This window comes from Heterodontus francisci, chromosome 17, assembly GCF_036365525.1.
Source record: "Heterodontus francisci isolate sHetFra1 chromosome 17, sHetFra1.hap1, whole genome shotgun sequence".
In the NCBI taxonomy this organism is placed as follows: Eukaryota; Metazoa; Chordata; class Chondrichthyes; order Heterodontiformes; family Heterodontidae; genus Heterodontus; species Heterodontus francisci.
This window is the reverse complement of record NC_090387.1, coordinates 22,870,470-22,884,514: the sequence shown is the minus strand read 5'-3', so window position 1 is coordinate 22,884,514 and position 14,045 is coordinate 22,870,470. Positions and strand designations below refer to the sequence as shown.

At 43.4% G+C, this 14,045-nt stretch overlaps 1 long non-coding RNA gene across 1 annotated transcript in view; it reads left to right on the top strand.

Moving 5' to 3' along the window:
• The window catches only part of LOC137378764 (uncharacterized), a 92,526-nt gene that overhangs the window by 29,393 nt on the left and 49,088 nt on the right, over positions 1–14,045 (top strand). The gene's annotated exons all lie outside the window — the stretch shown is intronic.

Below are 14,045 nucleotides of genomic sequence, written 5' to 3'. Positions count from 1 at the left end.
AAGAACTGTGTTGAAAAAAATGTAAAAGGCAGGACATTATTCATTGCATTTGAATTAGACTTGGTGAATTTCTTCTGAACTCCTCTTCACTTTGTCACATTTTTGGCCAGAAATCCCGAGATATATGCCTTTTCTTTGCCATAATAGAATTTCTGTTTGACTGTAATGACAAATGACTGTTTAAAGTTCAATTTTAAACTTTAGGTATATACTTGAAGCTGTGAAAACTTACGTTAACCTCAGTGACTGTTAAAAGAGTTGAACATAAGAATAAAGGAATTGTCTTCTGGCAGTCACATAATGCAATGATAATGGAGTTGTTGACTAAACATAGTCGTCAATCACCATCAATTCATCTGCAACAAACTCAGAAATGAGATGACGAAAACCCCAGTGGTGGAGAGCTTGAGGAAGCAAAGGTTCAAAGTCACTTGTTCCTCCTAAGCATGCTGAACTTACCATGTGTCCTGTCCCGAATTATGAGGGTTGAGATGGAAAACTCCTCCACCACATAAAAACTGACATCATGTATAACTCCATAGCTGTCCTTCCTGATAGTGTGCAATGGCAATCTTTTTCCGAAAGACATGGCTTTGAGTCACCTCAGGATGTTTTTTTAATTATTGGATGAATTTCCAGTTTGTCTGAAAATTAAGCCAATATCATTGTATGTCTGTCCTGAAACCAAGAAAAAGCAGCAGAAACTGTGAATTTGGCCATTCACCTTAAGAAGGCTCTGCCTTTCCATCTGTACAACTCAATGAATTTACACATGAGCCCAACTCATTGGACATCAAAATTCCACAAGATTTGAAAGAACTTACTCCTGGATAGAGGAATTTTCAACTGTTTCTTAGGTTCCTTCCATTTTGCTTTAGGCCTTTCTCCTTAATGCTTCATATATTCTTCGCCCATCTCTTCACATTTTTCCTCCCTGACCTTGTTTTTCTACCTCAGTGAGTTCACTTCCTCCTTGGTGTCAATCATCCTAATTGTTATCAGTCATGGGTATTTATGATAATCAATGGACAAGCAGTAACATTAGTTGTGGCCATCTTGTCCTTTCATGTTATCATAAGGGTATTTCCTTGTCACTGGAATCCTATTCTAGTATTCCTTGTAATAAGCAGGGACTGGCATTGTTAGAAGCACTTGTCTCAAACCAATGTAAGTTTTATCTATGTATTAATTTGGTGGAATAAAAGCAAAATACTATGGATGCTGGGAATCTAAAATAAAAACAGAAAATGCTGGAAATGCTCAGCAGGTCTGGCAGCATCTGTGGAACAAGAAACAGCGTTAATGTTTCAGGCTGATGACCTCTCATCAGAACTGGCAAAAGTTAGAAACATATTAGGTTTTGAGCAAGTGAAAGGGGGGAGGGGAAAGAAGAACAAAAGGGAAGGTCTGTGATAGGGGTGGAGGGTGGGAGAGATTAAATGACAAAGATGTCATGGAAGAAAAGGCAAAGAGAGTGGTAATAGTTGCAGGGAAAGACAAAGCATTTGTTCAGAGAGAGTGTTAATGGCAGAATAATGAACTACTCTGTCCGAAAGCAAAAACATGAAAAACAAGTTTAAGACTAGGTCATGGTCTGAAATTGTTGAACTCATTGTTGAGTCCAGAAGGCTGTAAAGTGCCTAATTGGAAGATGAGATACTGTTATTTGAGCTTGCATTGAACCTCACTGGAACACTGCAGCAGTCCGAGGAGAGAAATGTGGAATGACAGCAAGGTAGTGAATTAAAATGGCAAGCAACTGGAAGCTCGGAGTCATGTTTGCAGGGGTTCCGCAAAGCAGCTACCCAATCTGCGTTTGGTCTGCTCAATGTAGAGGAGACCACCTTGTGAGCAGTGAATACACTATACTAAATTGAAAGAAGTATAAGTAAATTGCTGCTTCATCTGAATGGAGTATTTGGGGTCTTAGATGGTGAAGAGAGAGGAGGTAAAGCGGAAGGTTTAATTGTTCTTTTCAGAAGCTTTTTCCCCGTGTTGAAGAGTCAGTTACTAGGGGAAATAGGTTTAAGGTGCGAGGGGCAAAGTTTAGAGGGGATGTGCGAGGCAAGTTCTTTACACAGAGGGTGGTGAGTGCCTGGAATTTGCTGCCGGGGGAGGTGGTGGAAGCAGGTACGATAGCAACGTTTAAAAGGCATCTTGACAAATACATGAATAGGATGGGAATAGAGGGATATGGTCTCCGGAAGTGCAGAAGGTTTTAGTTTATATAGGCATCAAGATCGGCGCAGGCTTGGAGGACCGAATGGCCTGTTCCTGTGCTGCACTGTTCTTTGTTTTTTGTTCAATTGCATGGGAAGGTGCTGTGGGAAGCGAACGAGGTGTTGGGGTGATGGAGGAGCTGACCAGGGTGTAGTGGAGGGAATGGTTCCTTTGGAATGTTGACCAGGGAAGGGAGGGAAAGATGTGTTTGATGGTGGCATCATGCTGGAGGTGGTGAAAATGGTGGGGTTAGACGTGAGAGAATGGAGTGCGGCAAGTTCAGAGGGAGACAGGTTATAATGAGTGAGGGGAGCAGAGAAATTAAGATGATCAATGGTCATGCCAACAGTTCTCAATGGAAAGATTAAGAGTGGGTAAGAGGCCAGAGGGAGGAGTGCAGGTGGAGGGAGAATACTGGCCAAACATGTGATCCCGGAGGCGAAGGCGACAGAAGAAGAGCTCAACATTGTGGCGAGTGTGAAATTCAAGAGGATAAAGCTGAATTCTTTACTAAGTACAGATTGTTCACCCCATCAACCTCTATATCCAAAGGATCATTCTCCGCCATTTCCACTATCTCCTGCATGGTGCCATCGCTAAACATATCTTCCCCTCCCCTCTCCTGTCAGCATCCCGAAGGGGCCATTCCCTCTGCGACAGCCTGGTCCCCTCCTCCATCACCCCCGATACCTCGTCCCCTTCCCACGGTACCTTCCCCATGCAATTGCAGGAGGTGTAACATATCTCTCTCACCCTCCACCCCTATCACAGACCTTCCCTTTTGTTCTACTTCCCCCTTCGCACCTTTCACTTGCTCAAAACCTATTACATTTCTAATCTTTGCCAGTTCTGATGAAAGGCTTTGACCTAAAAAGTTGGGTGGAATTTTATGCTCTCCCTTGGCAGCTGGTTTGGAGGTGGGAGAGCATAAAATTGGGTGGGATGGTGGCGGTGGGGGGAAACCATGCTACTATCCCACCTCCACCGAAATTTAGTCCGGGCCGGGAAGGCCTGTGAACGGCTTTCCCGCCCCGCTGTCAGTTGAGGGCCTTAACTAGGTAATTAATTTTTAAGGGCTTCTTCCTGCTGCAGCAGCAATTACCCGTGCAGCAGGCGGCCCTGTCATCACTTGGGAATCACGGCAAGAAAAACCATGAGGGCAGCTTCCTGGCTGCGGGTATAAGGAGAGGGTTCAAAGGTACTTGGTGCCTGAACAAGGGACACAACATCGGGAATGGAGGGGCTCACTGAGGGAAAACTGCCTGCCCTTGCTGCCGATCCACCACACCCCCTCCCCCGTGACCCCCACCCTGTGAGACCCCTCCCGCCCTGACCTACTTGAGCCTGGTTCCAGCACCACTCCTCAGTGTCTGGTCGCTGCAGCTATAGCAGCAGTCACTACCTTCATGGTGGTGCTGCAGCTGCCAGCCTCTGTTGGCCGGCAGCTCTGCAAGGCTTGGATGTCTGGTGTCGGGGTCCTAATTCCTATGGAAGTCCCGCCGCTGTCCAGTTAAGTGCCTGATTGGCACTAAATTCGGCGGGCCTTCCGTACAAGAGGCGATGTGGGAATCTCAGCTTCAGTTTCCCCTGTCGTCAAGGCCCCTGCTGCCAGCATAAAATTCCACTCCTCAACTCTGTTTCTCTCTCCATAGATGCTGCCAGACCTGCTAAGTATTCACAGCACTTTCTGTTCTTATATTAATTTGGCGGGCTTGGTTATCCTGCATACCATTTGGGTATTCACATAACACCCATGGGAAAGGGGTTGGATACAGAAGGGTATGAAAAGCATTCAGCAACATTTGTGGCACCAATGGCTTTCCTAATGGGAATCTCCAATTGGCAGTTCTTGGAAGAAGATGAGGAGAATCAACAGAAGCATTACACTAGCTCTGGTGCTACTGAAGCCCACATCTCAAAAAATGGCAGCCAGAATGCTTCCACCACTTCTGCCATGGCCTGCACAGTGTGCCCTGACTGTAAAGGTGCTAGTGTGGGTGTGCTGTGTATGCGCTGGAAGCATGCAAAGTGGGCAAATTGGAATGTCAAGCAGTCTCTAATGCTAATTTGGTGCATGATCTACTATTTTGGACCTTGCAGTTCCTATTAACACCCTCTTTTAAGCACTGCTACCTGAACATGCTGCATGCTAGATCTCTGTTTAGTGCTATTTAAAGGGATAACCATGGAATGTTTAGATGAGATGCTTTTGATTTTCTTTTGTTGGTATCGAGTTAGTGGAAGGACTGTGTTGAGTGTTACCGGAGGAATTTTGCAAACCTTCTGGATTTACAAGGGAGTGGTGCTGGATTTTGACAGTGAGGTCAGAGGAGTTCGAAGCCCTGTCAGGACAAGCCTACATTCTGGGGGCTGTGGTTGCATTACGTCTTGGGTTGCAGCATGACTTGGAAAAGGAACAGAGAGAGGGAAAGCTGTGCATAGAGGGAGGAGGAGGAGGCCTCTCAGTAGAAGGCCCTACCCACCTAGGGTCATTAGATAACACTTCTACCTCCACCTCAGCCAGAAGGAGTGTCTGAGGCCCCTACATTTCAACAAGAAATGGTTCCTGAACTGTGCCACCTCCTACAACTGGACTTGCGGCTGCACAGCAGGCTAAGGAGAGTGCTGCCAGTAGCTTCCAAGATTACCATGGCCCTCAATTTGTAAACTAGATGGGAACATATGACATTAACAACATTTTATAGATTGCTTCCCATCACTCCATCAGGGAAGTGACAGAGGCCCTGTACAGAAGGAAAGGGGACTTCACTATCCTCTCACTGACCAGAGAGAAGCAGCAGGAGACAGTATGTGGCTTTACCAGGTTAGCGGAATTCCCAATGGTGCAGTGTGCAATCGACCTAAAGCACGTGGCTCTGTGGGCCCCAGACATTACCGGGGAGATGTACTGTAACTGCAAGGGTTACCACTCCATTGACCTGCAGTAGTGAGCGACCATGTCCAGGAAGTCCTCTCGGTGAATGTCTGCTCTCCTGGCAGCAGCCACGACACATTCATCCTGTGCCAATTAGTTGTGTCTGCTATCTTTAGCCCACCACGATGAACCAGAGACTGGTCGCTAGATGACAAGGGATATCTGCTCTATACCTGACTCATTGCTCACCTCCACCACCTGACCATGCATGGGCAGCACACGTACAATAAAAGCCATCAGACATCAGAAACACTGGGGAGGAAACCACTGGCACCCCGAAAGAACAGTTCCTCTGGCTGGACTGCTTGGGGGGAGCCCTCCAGTACTCGCTGCAGTATGTCTCCAAGTTTGTGGTGGTCTGCTGTGGCCTCCATAACCTTGCTATTAGGAGGGCGCACCCCTTGCCACCAGTCCTTCGGAGGCCACCACAGGAGGAGGAAGAGAATGAGTAAGAAGATGAAAGGTGGAGGCATTTGGAACCCCTTCACTCCAGACTGGGTGTCCATGACTGGATACTGAGACTTCAGTTCCTGAGGTCTCATCCCCACATACTAGTAAATTTTATATAGTATTGCTCACAGTCAGTTGATGAATATAAGTTTTTTTGCATATGGACATAAAGGCCAAATTTTCAGGTGAAGCAGAGTTGTGGGAAGAGATTAATTGGACCAGGGAGTGCTGGTGTATTTCAATCACTACAAATATGTTATATATTCTGTCCTTATATTTCCATTGTAAATCCAGACATAGGGAATTATAATGGAAATTGTCCTTGTAAATGTATTGCGGTCTGGGCCCGCATGGGAGAAAGTATGGATCTCATGACCTTAGTCTGCTTTTCTGCTGCAGCACTGAGACACCACAGAGAATACCTCAGCAATTGTAATGTTGAATGCTTCCTTGGTAGCATGTCAATCACAATACATCATACCTTCAGTGGCACTGCAGGAAAAAGGGCAAAGGTGATCAACAGCCAGTATATCGTGATATATGGTGATTAACCAAAAACCTGCCAAGATGTCACCAATCAGATCTTCAGGCCCTACATGGTAATGACTATTGGCAACTGTCTACTCAGCAGCCATCATGTCACTAGAGAGTCAGATGCAGAGTTGTACCATCTACAGCAAGAACATCTGCATCTACCTTGAAGCAGAGGGGTAGAATATCGAAAGGTAGGAACTGTCAGCTCCAACTTTGCCCCACCTTGTTGCTGACCTATGGAGGAGGAACCTGGAAATGCTGAAAATTCAGAGATCCCACTAAATTTGATGAATTTAATGATAGCATAGTGGTTATGTTACTGGACTAACAATCCAGTGACCTGGATAAATAATCCAGAGACATGAGTTCAAATTCCACCACAGCAGCTATAGGAAGCTAAGTTTAGTTGATTAAATAAATCTGGAATAAAAAGCTAGTATCACTAATGGTGAATCACATGAAACTACTGAATTGTTGTAAAAACACATCTGGTTCTCTAATGTCTGATAGGGAAGGAAATCTACTGTCCTTACCAGCCTTGTATGTGAATCCAGACCCATGACAATGTGGTTGACTCTTAAATGCCCTCTGAAATGGCCTAGCAAGTCACCCGGTTGTATCTAATGTTACAACTGACCGCTCCTGTCAAAGCCCCCAATCAAAATATATGATTCTGATTGTGGCGGGACCAACACACTGTTAATTCAATCCCGTCACTCCACAGATCGGCTAGCATATCATTTAAAACTTTCCAAATTAAAGAAAGACCCAACCAAATTGTACCACCTATTAACCCCCGAATGAGGTGAACCAAACCAGGTGTCTTTAAATCAATAAATTAACTCTTTAATTAGAAGAACTAAATTCTTAAACACTATGAAGATATAAACAACATTTAAAATAGAAAAAATTAGAGACCTTGCAAATTTACAGTCCAATGTTGCTCGAAGTCCTCACATGATGTTGCTCGAAGTCCTCACAGAATGTTGATTTTCTTCTCCAGCGAATTTCAACAATTAACGACTTGCAAACACTTTCAGCAGAATCAATCTGACTTTAAATGTTTTGAGGGATAAAAGATTGTCACAGTCTTAACTTCCCTTTCTTCAATTTAAATTACCAGAGATCTCTGTTTTGGCTTGACTTTTTTTTTTAGAATTTTGAGAGATAATAATAAACAGACTAAAATCCTCTTCCTTCAGTTTAAATGGTTGAGAGCTCTTTTTCAGGTGTGCTCATCACAGTTGTCTGTATCTGTCTGTGTGTGTTAGAACAAACTGTCTTCCACTCAAAGCCAGTTCAAAACTGAATTGTAACAAATATATCACATGAAACACACTCCTAGTGGCTGTTTCTATGGTAACAAAAGTGCACCTTCCTATAACTCTTGAGGCTTGCTGGTTCTTAAAGCAATACTGATGCCTGCAATGAATTTGGCCTAACCATCAGCCTCAAGAAAACGAACATCATGGGACAGGACGTCAGAAATGCCCCATCCATCACTATCGGCAACTACACGCTGGAAGTGGTTCAAGAGTTCACCTACCTAGGCTCAACTATCACCAGGAACCTGTCTCTTGATGCAGAATTAAACAAGCGCATGGGAAAGGCTTCCTCTGCTATGTCCAGACTGGCCAAGAGAGTGCGGGTAAATGGCGCACTGACACAGAACACAAAAGTCCAAATGTATCAACCCTGTGTCCTCAGTACCTTGCTCTATGGCAGCAAGGCCTGGACAACGTATGCCAGCCAAGAGCGACATCTCAATTCATTCCATCTTCGCTGCCTCCGGAGAATCCTTGGCATCAGGTGGCAGGACCGTATCTCCAACACAGAAGTCCTTGAGGCGGTCAACATCCCCAGCATATACACACTACTGAGTCAGCGGCACTTGAGATGGATTGGCCATGTGAGCCACATGGAAGATGGCAGGATCCCCAAGGACACATTGTACAGCGAGCTCGTCACTGGTACCAGACCCACCGGCCGTCCATGTCTCCGCTTTAAAGACGTCTGCAAACGCGACATGAATTCCTGTGACATTGATCACAAGTCATGGGAGTCAGTTGCCAGCGTTCGCCAGAGCTGGCGGGCAACCATAAAGGCAGGGCTAAAGCGTGACGAGTCGAAGAGACTTAGCAGTTGGCAGGAAAAAAGACAGAAATGCAAGGAGAGAACCAACTGTGTAACAGCCTCGACAACCAATTTTATCTGCAGCACCTGTGGAAGAGTCTGTCACTATAGAATTGGCCTTTATAGCCACTCCAGGCGCTGTTCCACAAACCACTGACCACCTCCAGGCGCTTACCCATTGTCTCTCGAGATAAGGAGGCCAAAGAAGAAGACTGATCCCTTGCAAGCCTTAAAGGCAAATCACATATTCTGAAAAAAAAAAACTACAGGACCATGACACTAACCAGTACAAAATAGCCTAATAAGAATAAAACTGAACAGTCCACCCAGCATCGACTTAGGCACCCAACACGACAAAGACATACCCAGCCCAGGTAACCCTGCAAAGATGTCCTCACTAACATCCGGGGACTTGTGGTGCTACCTGGAAGAACAAGGGCAGCAGGCCATGGGAACATCACTACATGCAAGTTCCCCTCCAAGTTGCACAACACCCTGACTTGGAAATATATCACTGTTCCTTCACTATTGCTGGGTCAAAATCCTCGAATTCCCTTCCTAACAGCACTGTGGGTGTACATGCACCACAGAGGCTGCAACGGTTCAAGAAGGCGCCTCACCACCACCTACACGAGGGCAATTATGGATCAGCAATAAATGTTGTTCTTGCCAGCAATGCGCACATCCCATGAATGAATATGAAAACCTCATAATTATTTTTTACTCTCTCCAGAAAGGCCCTGCCAGAGTTAAAATGGAAGCAGACACGTTGGTGTTGGCTTGGCATTGGGTTTCACAAATTTGCCGATTTGAAAAGCCCTCCAACCTTCTCCTGTCCATTTTGGGAAGGGGGTGTTAAAATTATCCCCATTATTGCCCTTACGAAGAGGTTGTGACTGGGACAAAGCTTAAAGACCTGGCGATTTTGGTCATTCCTTGATTTGATAGAAATTTGATATATCAAAATTGTTACTCAGAAACCTTTCGCTACTTGTTCCAGCAACTTTAGCTTGTAAATTCAGGCCAATTGTTGAGCTTCTATCACTCAGTGAACATCTTCTCTAGCAGAGTAGCCAGCCACTTAGGAGGAAAAAAAACGCTTTTCAACAGTAGGAAAAAATAATTTCAAATCTTGCTTGCATTTTGGAACAAAATGTGGATTCTTAACCTTTAATAATTTATATGCAATTTTTTTCAAAATATGGCTCTCACTAGCATCAATTCATTTGCTAAAACTTTTTGGAAGAATTAACCGATGCAGCTGATGCAGAGCTGTCACTCTTTGAGATTCTATTACTCGAGAGCCATCTGTTTCAAATTCACCCAAAATCCAGCATGAAATCTGTGGCTCAGCAAAGTAGTTTCAAATTCAGTTGGTCGTGAGGTAAGTGAGACAGAATGGAGGCCTCCTGGAGGACAGTAAGCAATGGTCCCATTTCTTCTGCTTTGTTTGGATCCTTTGACATTGGGGAATTGTAACTGGCTAAGTTTTCAGACATGAGGAAGATAACATTTCCTGAACTGGTCATCAAAGGAATGTCTGTGGGGGCATAGTGTGGCGTCATACACCACAAGGATGAAACAACACATAAACACTGGCTCTTTTGCAAAATGGGTTCTTAATTTCTCAGTTCTTTCTCAGGCCCCATAAGTTTTGAGGTCCTAGAGTATGTATGCACTCCAAATTAAAAAAATAATTTTACATGGTAGTTTGTCATTGTTACTAATGGAAAACAGCTTCATAGTTTATAAATTCTCAGTGAGCCATATTTAACTTTTTTTCCATTTCTATTCTGACAGTGGAAACCTCTTAATGGGAACACCCATAGAAAGCACAAAGTTCCTTCTATCCAGCTGTTGTAAGATAAACACTGCAGATGTATAGTGAATTACTGCCTAAGCAAATGTTTCCTTCAAATAAATACCCCCATTGAGATGGTGCCCACTCACTGGCATGTACTGTATAACCATGTTTTCTTTATATCTGACTCATAATCAGTGCCATAACCAACGTAGAATCATACAATCAATAATGGAATAATACTAATTAGAGAAGAGCAGCTGACTTAATTTGGGCCATATTTTAGTAACTTGCATCACAGCTCTACCTTTTCTTTTCTGACACTTTCCCACAGTCACTCAAATACACTTTTATGACACACAAAGGGTAGAGAGAAGATACTAAATAATCTTTTCTATGATACATTATTCTTTCTGTGGTTATAAATAAATCAGTAGATGTATGAAAAATCTGTTACAATTCTGAAATTTATTCCATGTTATTAAGATATATTCTCCCTTTCACATGCTCCCGGCCTGGTGGATGTCTCTGCTCCAACATTTTTCACTGCATCTCTGAGATCTGCTCCTTCCATTTATTGGCAACTGCCCATTCCTTGTCTTTCTCTACATCCCCTTTTGGGATTAGTGTTGCTGTATCTCGCTCTCCAGAGAGATAGAAAATTGTAACGAGATCAGCTGTTTACAAGATTTCCCAGGAATAGTGGAAAATATTGGCTATTTTGGTGCAGTGAGCCCACTGGTCACTGAAGTTTAATGAAGTGAAGTCTGTCAGGTAAAATAATAGGCAGGCTCGGTCCTCATTTCTTGTCTTGCCTTTGTTTCAATGTTACCGTGCAATAAGCAGGATACAGTCAAGCCTACACACAAGCTCTTCAGACAGTATTATGCTTTAATAGAATCATCCTTTTTTATGCATTCAGTCCTTCTTAGTTCCCTGAACTCCATGATTGGGTACAAATTTGTGCATTGCCTTATATGGTGTATCATCCTCTTCTGCTTTTGCTACCCTCAACTGTCTCAGCCATTTGCAGTTTTGACCTGTGGGAAATGAGTTTTCAAGCTGCCAAGTTAATCAATTGCTGAGGTGATCAGGGCCTTTGTCTTCTGCTAATTTAATCATGCACACATTATTATATTTCCTTACTGTCTTAATTGTCCTACTTACTCCTTTTCAAATTACCTCCTTCCTTCCCTATCTCAACAGTTACCATCACAGATCTGGACCTCAGCTCACGGAATGAAAGAGAAGAAATTTACAATGATAAAAAGCAAAAGAGTGAGGAGAGCAATGTTTAATACCATGCTAAGTTTCAAGAGGAATTACTGGAGTGACATATGATGTATCTTACGGGGACACAAGTTAACAGACGACACGAATGATATCCTTGACTATTATCTATTCTATGTCAAAACATGCCTCTACAAGAATATGTATTACCACATGCTCTACTTAAGAATTACTCAGCAGTTCAGTGTACTACATGGTGTTTGAAATGAACTTAACTGGAAATAACTGTATGACAGGGAGCCTGAAGCATTTTTTGAAAGGATTTATTAGTATGACTTCATATTAACTGTCAAAATTTCAGTAGTATTACATCTTGTTTAAATTTTATATGAATTCTGTACATCCTTAGACTCTGATAAAGATAGAGAACAAGAATGAAAGCATAAAAATGCAAGGAAGAGAGAAAGCAAAGTAAAACAGTAGCAAAAAACAGGGAAAACCAGCTGCTACATTTTTGGGTCTGTATTGCAGATACCTTTGGTTTGACATCTTAGGCTATAACCATTGGTGAATCTCCATGCTTTACAACTCTCAATGCGTGTCTAATTGCCTAACATCTAGGTAATCTGTAGTGATTCCAGGGATCGAACAGAAAATTAGTGCTACTATATTAGACTTGCTGGTTATATCATGTGGCCTCAATTTTGGAGGCCAGCAGAATAAGCATTTTATTAGACCACGGATTTAACAATAGAGCCTCAGAAATCCGTGGTGGTTTCACTGATTTTTTAATAAATTCTTTTCATGGGATGTGAACGTCACTGGATGTTGCCCATCCCTAATTGCCCTAAGAAAGTGGTGGTGAAGTCTTCTTGAACCACTGCAGTCTATCCTGTGCTGTTGGGGAGGGAATTCCAGGGTTTTGACCCAACAACAGTGAAGGAATGGAGTCAGGATGGTGTGTGTCTTGGAGGGGACCTTGCAGGCAGTGGTGATCTGGTGGAACTCCTTGAAAATGTCAAGGCCAATTTGTGACGGGTCCCTGTTGTTTCCTGGATTTTCTGACATGCCTTGTGAGGGATGGGTGGGGGGAAGAAATGGGTTGGGCCTTTCCTATACTGTGTGTTCCCACTTGCCTGGCTCAATCAGAACCCTATAGAAGCTGGTAAACCAAGCTTTGGCTTCCATATGTGTGAAAGTGGGCCACACTGGTGGGGTCAAAGTCAGGGAAGCTACCTGGATTCCCAAAGAAAGGGAGCATTTCATTTTTAAAAATCTTCTTGATCGATTCCTTCATGAAAAAATACATTGCTAGTCATCAGAAAAGTTTCTCTAACCTATCCATCTCGCTCTCTCTCTCTGGTGGCTTCAGTAGGATTACCCAGTTTGAACAAGACAGGCTAAGAAATGGAAAATCTAAATATGTATTTCTAAAATTCAAACAAAGCTGTCAATTAAACATGTAAGAAGAACAAAATAACTATCATTTATATGGCACCTTTCACAATCCCAGGACATCCCAAAGTGCTTCACGGCTAATGAGTTACTTTTTGAAATGTAGTCACTGTTGTAATGTAGGGGAGTATGACAGACAGCCTGTGCAATTAAGGTCCCAAAAACAACAATGACCGGATAATCCGTTTTCGTGATATGAGTTGAAAGATACTTGTAAACGAGGACAACAGTAGCTTGTTTTCCCTGTTTCTTGCTACTGTTTTACTTTGCTTTCGCTCTTTCTTGTATTTTTTATGCTTTCATTCTTGTTCTCTACCCCTATCAGAGTCTAAGGATGCACATATAAAATTTAAACAAGATATAATACTGCTTAAATTTTGACTGCTAATATGAAGTCATACTAATAAATCCTTTCAAAAAATGCATCAGTCTCCCTGTCATACAGTTACTTCCAGTTAAATTAATTTCAAACACCATGTAGTACATTGAACTGCTGAGTAATTCTTAAGTAGAGCATGTGGTAATAAATATTCTTGTAGAGGCATGTTTTGACATAGAATAGATAATAGTCAAAGATATCATTCATGTGGTCTGTTAGCTTGTGTTCCCGCAAGATACATTATAGGCTGAGTTTTATTGGGGGGCTGCTGTCTGTGGCGGCGCCCTTTGAACTCAGCGCGGTGCCCGCATTCAGCGGCCATCGCAGAGCCCCCACGATATTACGTGGGGAGAGGCGGGACATTCGGCGCAGTAAGCAACCTTTTGACAGCTGTGCAGCAGGTGCTGGGGTCCTATTTTAAGCGCCTGTTGCACACAGTGCACAGGCTGTGTGTCATGCTACCCTACATTACAACAGTGACTACTGAAGAGTGAGGCTGCTGTCAATCTGGCAGCAAAGCAGTAAGTACTGCAGAAATCCAGCAGTTCAGGCAGCATCTGTGGAGAGAGAAGCAGAGTTAACATGTCCAAGTTCACAGACCTGAAAGTTAACTCTGCTTCTCTCTCCACAGATGCTGCCTGACCTGCTGAGTGACCCCAGCACTTCCCGCTTTGCTGCCACATACTTACCCTGCTGTGTCCCAGTGTCCTGTGAAGTTGCGATCCTCTTCTTCCACTCAAGTATAACATTCCTTCTTGTAGGCGCGCCGCACCTGGGTGAATAATCTTAAATTTGCACATTCCAGGACGTGAGACTTAAATACACAATAAAAGGTATTACAGAGGTTTACAGAGAACACACTGACACAAATGGGAATGCACAGGTATCGCAGCAATGTAAATACATCT